The sequence below is a fragment of the Manis pentadactyla genome, chromosome 4 (genome assembly GCF_030020395.1).
Source record: "Manis pentadactyla isolate mManPen7 chromosome 4, mManPen7.hap1, whole genome shotgun sequence".
Taxonomy (NCBI): Eukaryota; Metazoa; Chordata; class Mammalia; order Pholidota; family Manidae; genus Manis; species Manis pentadactyla.
The window spans coordinates 168,680,348-168,689,550 of NC_080022.1; the positions used below are offsets into that span (position 1 = coordinate 168,680,348).

At 36.7% G+C, this 9,203-nt stretch overlaps 1 pseudogene; it reads left to right on the top strand.

The window, feature by feature from the left end:
* The first annotated feature begins 607 nt into the window (after positions 1-607).
* On the top strand, positions 608-4,958 carry LOC118934729 (swi5-dependent recombination DNA repair protein 1 homolog; annotated as a pseudogene).
* The last annotated feature ends 4,245 nt before the right edge of the window (positions 4,959-9,203 follow it).

Consider the following 9,203-nt stretch of genomic DNA (forward strand, 5'->3'; position numbering starts at 1 on the left):
ATGGGGTATGTGGTGGGGACTTGATAATGGGGGGAATCTAGTAACCACAATGTTGCTCATGTGATTTTATATTAATGATACCAAAATTAAAAAAAATTTTAAGTACTATTATCTGTAACAGAGGATTAGAATAACAAGGAATTGGCTAGTAAGATATAAGGAGATTCCTTAACAATATAAGAATAGCAGATACAAAGAGCAGCTTCTACTTCCAGGACTGAGATAGAGTGTCCAAGAAAGAGCCCCCATCCCTTAGAGCTGAGATTTAGACCTTATCGAAGTAGGCACAACCATGGGTCGCCAGATGGCAGAAAAGTCACTTACAGTGAAAATTCACTCTCTGAACTTTCCAGAGATCCACTCTGTAGGGTGCCAAGGAAAGCAGTTCATGGGGAAATTTCTCTCACTGCTTCAAAACCACACAAGGAGGCGGGGTTTTTGGTGAAGCTGCTGGCCACCGTGCACCACAGAATATGGGCTCTGGAGACACTGCACATGCTACGGGAGCCTGCCAAAGGAACAACCCAAAACTAGGAGGAAAATTTATTTCCTCCTGTAGTGTCTCCTCAGCATCTTCTGACAAAGTTTAACATTGTACCAGCTAGTGAAAGAAAAAATAAGGCCCAGATCCATTTTCACAAATCAGGCAAGAAATATGTATTTAGAGAGGCAATAAACTGAGAACAAGCATAGCCCAATCCTTTGGCTACTCAGCTTTCATACACACCTTTGTACACAGATTTAAACTCTTGTACATTCACAAGGCAATTTTATATTTCTACCAAAGAAGATATAGCTGTCCATTCTACAGGCATTCACCATTTCACAAAAATGTGAAGAAACATAATGCCAACCATCACTGTTTCTATCGCTGGCTATATTAATTACTCCTCAAATTCAGTCGCAGTCCCATTCTGTTAACCTAAGGACTAATTTGTATAATTCTAACAACTTGCATATAAAATAAAAACGGGAAAGAGAAGATGGATAGTGTATTAAAATAAATGTATAACAAGTAAAGAGAAAATACACAGAGCTACTTTGTAATTGGTCATGAAGTTGTTACTGAGACTTATGGCTTCCTTCTTCAACTACACGTCCTGTATTTTTTGTGCTTTCATCCAGAACTTCAGCTGCTTTGGGTTCTTTATCTGGTGGATGACTGAAACCTTCATTCCCAAAGGGTTTGAGTCCTCACTGTTCTGCCCTTTTTTATTGTTGTGGTGGTTGTTATGTAGTTTTCCATTAATCTTTACTATTTGGCATGGAAGTACAAGAGGTATTCTAGAGAATCTTCTGGGTTCCAGAAATAGTTCTTCCCGCCACTGTGTGGCAAGCAACCCAATTTTCCCTTGGTATCAGGATCAGTCACTCCATCCAGTAGATTAATACCCCCTCTCTTTTCTTTGTCTGTTGGTTCAGTGGTATATGAAGCCCAAAACATCCAGGTGGCAGTCACATCTCCAATTTAGGGAAGAACCATTGTTGTATTCCCTGGCGAAAGCCTCCCCAATTTGAGAGCAATGATTTCCAAACCAGTAGAGCTCAAAGTTGCCACAATAGAAAGCAAAAATTTTGCAAGAGGGTTATTAGGTGTAATGGTGAGAGGATCCACTCCCACTCCCACTCCTGGACTATTCTGACTATAAGGGAAACTATATATTGTCTCTGTTTCAAAATATATACTATAGCCTGTAAACAGAATCCCTTCATTTTAGGGTATTGTCTCCAAACTGACACTGTAAGAGACTTTTTAGTGGGCCAGTTCACCTTTCTGGGCAATGGGGTATGTGACAAGACCATTTAATTCCATGGTTATGAGCCCATGGCTTCTCTTCCTTTGCTGTGGAATGAGTTCCTTGATCAGACACACCACCATGTGGATGGAACGCCATGAGAGTGGATAAGGCACTCTATGATTCCACTGGTGACAGTGCTGGCAGAAGCACTATGAGCGTGGGAGGCAAATCCACATCCAGAATATGTGTCTACTCCAGGAAGGATGAATCTCTGTTGTTTTAGACAGTTTTATTCTGCCAGCATAAAAGAAATTAGCCATACAGGTTAATTAATATAAGGTTATCCTGAGAAGGACTAATGCCTTCTTCTTTTTGATTTGTAATAGCCATGTCTCATACTGAAACAGAACTTTATAAAAGAAACAGTATGAATTAATGATAGAATTCTAGAGGGAAACTTCTCTTTAAGAATTAAATGTCTCCTTGAAGGTAAAGCTACCACCAGAACCATCCTTGAGAAATAAATGCCTAGGGAGTTCAAATGGAACAGCTGCATGTGTTCCCAAATAATAGCTGACATATATGGCACTATTCTAAACGTTTTTGATGTATTTATTCAATAGTCCTCATGTTCATCATAGTAAGCAGATACACTTATACACCTATATTTCACATTTCATAGAGTGCAAACAGAGGGACATAATTAAGTAATTTTCCCAAAATTACACAACTAGTAAATGGTAGAGTTGGCACTGGCATTGGAAGTCTCCAGAATCCAGGTTCATAATTACTAGCTATTCTGTCTTTGGTAGTAATTTTATCTTAACAGGTATTAACTAATCCTAACATTTTGTATGAGTTTTCCACACAAAACAGTTTAATGGGAAAGTAACTATAACACAGGCAAAAATCTCTTGACTATAAAAGCATGAGCAATTTTTTCCTGGATGCATCTTCTAGGGAAAGGGAAACAAAATAAAAAATAAGTGGGACTACATCAAACTAAAAAGCTTCTGCACGGCAAAGGTCACCATCAGCAGAACAAAGAAGGCACCCTACAGTACGGGAGAACATATTCTTAAGTGACTCATGTAAAAAGGGGTTAACATCCAAAATATATAAAGAACTCATACCTCTCATCACCCAAAAAACAAATAACCCGATTAAAAAGTGGGCAGAGGGTTTTTTTCTACACTGGGAATGGCTTAGGGAGACGTAAACCAAGATTTCATTTTCAAGATGGAAAGTCCATCCGACTCAGCTGTGATTTTACCTAGCACTCCACAGGCCTACGACAGTCTACCATCTCCCTGTACAAGTAGTTCAAGAAACCAACCTATGAGTGCAACACTTAGAGAACGACTAAGGAAAACTAGATCTCCATTTAATTCCTGTTCCAGTGTGATAAAGCGTCTTAAAGTAGAAAATGAAGAAAATAAGACCTTTTCAGAAAAACCATCTTCAACAGAAGAAAACAGTTTGGAATTCTGAGAAAGTATTAAACATATAGATGATGAATCTGAAGAAAATACATATTTAAAAAATACCTTCAAGAATATCAATGTATGTGAATCTAAGTCACTAGATAGTGGGTCATGTAGTGATCTCCAGGATGACTTTGTGAATGAAAATCTTCCAAAAAAAAGAATTAAATTGAAGAAAAAGCAAAATTGGTGAAGCAGATACAGGAGAAAGAAAACCTTCTTTGGAGGCTAAAACTAGTAAAAATGTATAGATCAAAGAATGACCTGTCTCAAATTGGGGATCAACAGAGGTGAGGCTTAGAACCTCACCCCCCGTTTTGAGAGAAATCTTCTGCATCTGTGGATGTTTTGTTGCCCTTGTCTAGCTTGGATTAATACTTAGTCTATAGGCACAGACCTGATCCTCTACATTTGCCCTCTTACAGCACTAAACTATGTCTTCTACCTTTATCTTGCATCTACCTACCACTTCAGCATTTTATTAAACATAATAATAATAAGGGAGAAATGTGGGATTCACATTTAAATCAAGTATAAAAATCAAACGAATATTCATATTTGACCTGATTGTTTATAGTTCATAATGCGTGATCAAAACCGAAAGTTTCTGTGATGACTGCCCTTGCACTGTTCACCATGTAAGAACTTATTCACTATGTAAGAATTTGTTCACCATGTAAGAACTTGTTCGTTATGCTTCAGAAGATTGGAGACTGTTGAGAATTAGGCATGGGGTTGATTAATGATTGTGCATTGAGTTCCCTATACAGAATTTTATTGTTAACAACTATTTGATCAATAAATATGAGAGATGCCCTCTCAAAAAAAAAAAAAAAAAAGAATGACCTGTCTCAGTTACAGTTGTTAATTAAGAAGTGGAGAAGCTGTAGCCAGCTGTTGCTTTATGAGTTGCAGTCAGTTATATCTGAGGAAAACAAGAAACTCAGCCTCACTCAGTTGATAGACCAGTATGGATTAGATGATAAATTGCTGCACTTTAACAGAAGTGAAGAAGAATTTAAAGGTGTTTAATTCATAATTTTTTCAAGAATGTCTTTGAGAATGACAACTTTAAAAATACTTATACATTTTAAATGGAAGGTATAAACTATTAGGGCTTAGAGAAAGGTATCTTGATGAACATCAATTTAGGGCCTCTTATAAAAATATAAATAATTTCTAAAATGAAAATTTAGTATTTGGGATAAATTTGGAAAAGAAAACTTTACATTTAAAGTAATGTAGAAAAAAAGTTTAAATCATGTTTTAAAAAATAATTTGGTCAACTCTGGAAGTCAGTTTTAGTACATTGTTTTGTTTATTGGGGTAAAAAAAGTTTTATTTTAAATGTTAAAAAAAAAAAAAAAAGTGGGCAGAGGACCTGAACAGACACTTCTCCAAAGAAATACAAATGGCCAACAGGCACATAAAAAGATGTTCCACATCCCTTATCATCAGGGAAATGTAAATTAAAATCACAATGAGATATAACCTCACACCGGTTAGAATGGTCACTATCCAAAAGAAAGAAAACAGCAAATCTGGCGAGGATGCAGAGAAAAAGGAACCCTCCGACACTGCTGGTGGGAATGTAAATTGGTGCAACCACTGTGGAAAGCAGTACGGAGATTCCTCAAAAAATTAAAAACAGAAATATCATTTGACCCAGTAATTCCACTACTAGGAATTTACCCAATGAAAACAAGATCCCTGATTCAAAAAGACACACACACCCCCAAGTTTATTGCCACACTATTCACAGTAGCCAAGCTATGGAAGCAACCTAAGGGTCCATCAATAGATGAATGGATAAAGTATATACATACAACAGAATATTATTCAGCCATAAAAAGAAAAGAAATCCTGCCATTTGCAACAACGTGGATGGATCTAGAGGGTATTATGCTCAGTGAAACAAGCCAGATGGAGAAAGACAAATACCATCTAATTTAACTTATTTGTGGACTATAAAAACAAAGCAAAACAGAAGGAACAAAACAGCAGTAGACTCATAGACCCTGAGAAGAGACTAGTGATTACCAAGGGGGAGGGTGAAGGGGATAAACTGGCACAGTAATTGCAATCACAATATAAATTGATCATGGGGACTGTTGAACTACTGTGATGTACATTTGAAGTCAACGTAAGATTGTATATTAACAACACTTTAATAATTTTAAAAAAAGAAAAGAAAGTGACTGTTAGACAAATAACATTTAACAAAATACAAATTTTAACCAACTTCAATGAAGGAAAACTAATAGTGCAGGTTAAAGGGTGACCTTGTGATGGTATTGAGTACCAAAAGATTGCCACCTGCTGCTTTCTGATGATGTCAGCTCTGATTTGGCTTTTCTTCCTCTCTCCTTAGAAATCCCATACAATGTAGGTACTGCTCTTGAGTTTGTGAATTTCTTTTTCCCTAAGCCAGTAAGCTATTTTCTCCTTCTATATTTTGTTTTTCATCCTCTAGCGCCCTTTTACTCTTTAGGTTGCTGCCATATTTGCATCTTAACTTGTTCACCCTTGGCAAGCTTTCCTCACCCTGGAGTGGTAATTATTTTCTTACCATAGCAGACTTATTACTTTATCAGTAACCCATTCCTCAGAATTGAAAATTAAGTAACCAGAGGAAGAACTTCTACATTTCTCACTAAGTCAGAGATTGTAGCTGTCAGGAAGCAACAGAACTTCAGACAGCTATGGCACAATAATGAATTATGTAGGTATGAAGGACCCTGAGATTCCATAAATATGGCTGGTACTAAAGTACAGTCCTAGAGTGGCAGTGTTTATTATTATACACACTAGATAAGTGAGATGGAGTTTGGATAAACAGATACTATGCTATCTTTTTGGATTATCCCAGGGTAACACATTGATATCTGCTATCAGAATCTGGAAACAAAACAGAGCAATGAAGGTGTTTGGAAAACAAAGATAAGGAAAAATTAAGCAAAAAATAGAAAAAAGTAGTTTTAACCATCAGCTACTGAATAGAAAGGTTACATGCAATTCAGAGGGTAGAGGAAATATACCTCATTGCAAAGGAGCTTGAAGTCCTTTTTGCAGATGTAGGCCACACAACTTTGAAGACCTATTATTTCTTTCTTTTCTTGCAGATGCAGGCCACACAAATTTTGAAGAGCTGTAATTTATTTCTGTAGAAGTTTTCTGGAATGTCGCTCACACAGAAGGAAGTCAACAAAATTTTAAAATGCAGACGAAATACTAAATTGAGGATGGAGATATGTGCATGTACTTCTCTTCTCTTTCCTTAATGCCCAGCTGTTTGAGTCTAACATCCAATGTTTTTTAAAGCTCGTTATACCTTCTATACAATGTCAAATAGAAGCAGTGATAGCAGGCATCCTTGTCTTGTTTCTACTCTCAGAAAGTTTATAATAGTTCATCATTTAATATGTTTACTACATATATTTTATAATATGTATATCAGATTAAATAAGTTCCCTATTTCTCATTTCCTAGTAATTTTTATGAATGGAAATTGAATTTTATCAAGTGCATTGTCTGCATCTATTGAGATGACCTTGTCATTTTTCTTCTTAAACTGTTAATGAGGTAAATTACATAAACTGATTTTTCAATGTAAACCAACCTTGAAATCCTAGATAAATCTAACTTTACCTTGATGTATTATTTCTTTTCTGCTGCTTGCTAATTTTGCTGCTCTTTTGGTTTGTGAATTTATTTCCTACTTTTGCTTCTAAGTTCATAGGTGAGACATACATGGCCTGCATTTTTCTTTCTCTTGTTCTTGTTAGGTTTTGCTAGCATCATAAATGAGTTGCAAAGTGTTTTCTTTTCTCTGGGAAAATTTGTATACGGTTGAAATTATTTATTCCTGAATGCTTAATTTACTGGAAAAACCATCTGGGCTTGGAATTTTCTTTGTGGGAAGATATTTTACTATTGAACATCCTTTGTGGTTATAGGATTTTTTTCATAATTTCTTTTTCTTCTTAGTTTAATTTTAGCGAATTCTGCTTTTCTAGGATAGTGTTTATTTCATCTAAAATCTCAAAAGTCGGCATAACTTTTTGTTCCTAATATTCTCTTATCTTTTTAGTGCCTGTAGCATCTACAGGACTGTCCATTTTTCATTTTTGAAATTGATTCTATGTGTTCACTCTTTTTAAAGTTTGATCACTCTTGTTAAGAGTGCTGAGGTTGAGCCAGCCTCATGAAATTCTGGATGTGTCTCCCAAACATCCACCAACTCAAAGGCACTTTTGAAGGAAACAGTTGTTTACTGATCCCCAGCAAAGAAAAGACTTAAGCCCTGTTCCCCAGAAACGTTCACATTAGTGTAGCAGACATACATATTAATATCAGTACTATATAATGAATGTCAGAAATATATTCAATGTGGAGGGCCATATAGATAAAGAAAACCAGATTCTTTGGGAAACTGGGTGACTACTGAGGAAGAGATATTTGAGCCATAGCTTAGATAAGGTGGGGCAGGTAATCCAGGCAGGAAAGTGCAACCTGTGCTTTAAAAAAGCATGTCACTATGAAAGTATATGGTACATTCAAAGGAAAGACCAATAGTTTGGTGTGGTTAGAATCAGAGTTTAAGAAAGGATTAAGGTGACAATGTCAGAAGTAAGAGGGGACCACCCTGTCTCCCTTTATTGAACACTCTCATAACTACCCTGCATTTTTTTTTATAACATTCTTCCTACTTTGAACTTTTTGTCCAACGTCTGTCTTTCCCAATGTTCATCCTTAAGACTGGAGAGTCAATACATGCTACCCAAAATTAGTGAGTCAAGAACAAATATAAGAATGTCACTTTTAGTTGTAAGAATAACAAAAACTAAAACCATGGCTGTGAAAAGAAAGTGGGACTATAGAGTGAAAGGATTTGATAGGCAACTTTCTCTATTTTTAAATATTCTTTATATACTTTGTATAGTGTTCAAATATGTTTTTGTGTGTATATGTTTTTAAATTAAAATTTTTATTGGTTAAAAAATAAAGTGGAGTAAAAAACCTTAAAAGCACCTAGATCTTAAGTGCATAGCTTAATAAATTTTTACACATGTAAACATCCACATAGCCACTCTCCAGATAAAGATATAAAATATTTCCAGTGCCCCAGAAGATTCCTTTATGCCCCTTCCCAGGCAGCACTGCTCCCACAATTCTTTTGCCCCCATCATTTAGTTTGCTTGTTTTTCACTCATTTTCAGGGAATTATACACTATGTACATTTTATAAAAACTTTTTTATTGATGTATAATAAAGTATACTGATCTAAAATGTTAGTGCAATGCTGATGGGCAGTGACTGCAGTGGGGTATGGGGGGGACACGATAATATGAGTGAATGTAGTAACCACATTGTTTTTTCATGTGAAACCTTCATAAGAATGTATATCAATAATACCTTAATAAAAAAAAATGTTAGTGCAATGAACCTTCATATATTTGCAGCACCCGGAAGACTCCCTCAGGCTCCTTCCCAGTTGATACTGTCCCCACTGACATAAAACAATTTTAACTTTACCACCACTGCTTAGTTTTGCCTGTTTTTTGGTCTCATATAAATGGAATATACAGTATTGTGGTGGCCATGGAAGGTACCATCCAGATTTTCTTCAGGGGAACTTGCTGCAGGAAGCACGGTCGACTGAGAACCTCTAACTCCCGCTCTGGAGGCCCAGCTTCCCCACACTACTTCCGGCCAAAGGCCGAGTGTGGCGGGAGTGTGAACGCCTGCGCATCCCCGCCCTTCAGGGGCCCCTCCAGTAGACACCTGTGCTCAGGGTGGCTTGGCTGAGATTACTGTGCTGCAGTCTGAGATTCTTCCTACTCGAGCCTTCCCTCCTTCTCTCCTTTCACAGGTTTTAGACCTGCATTGTGATATGAAGGCTTGCCATGCCTGCTCCCCCCTGTTATTCCTGCTTCCTCCTCCTTTATTCTTCACAGGCTTTTCCCCTAATAAGTCTTTT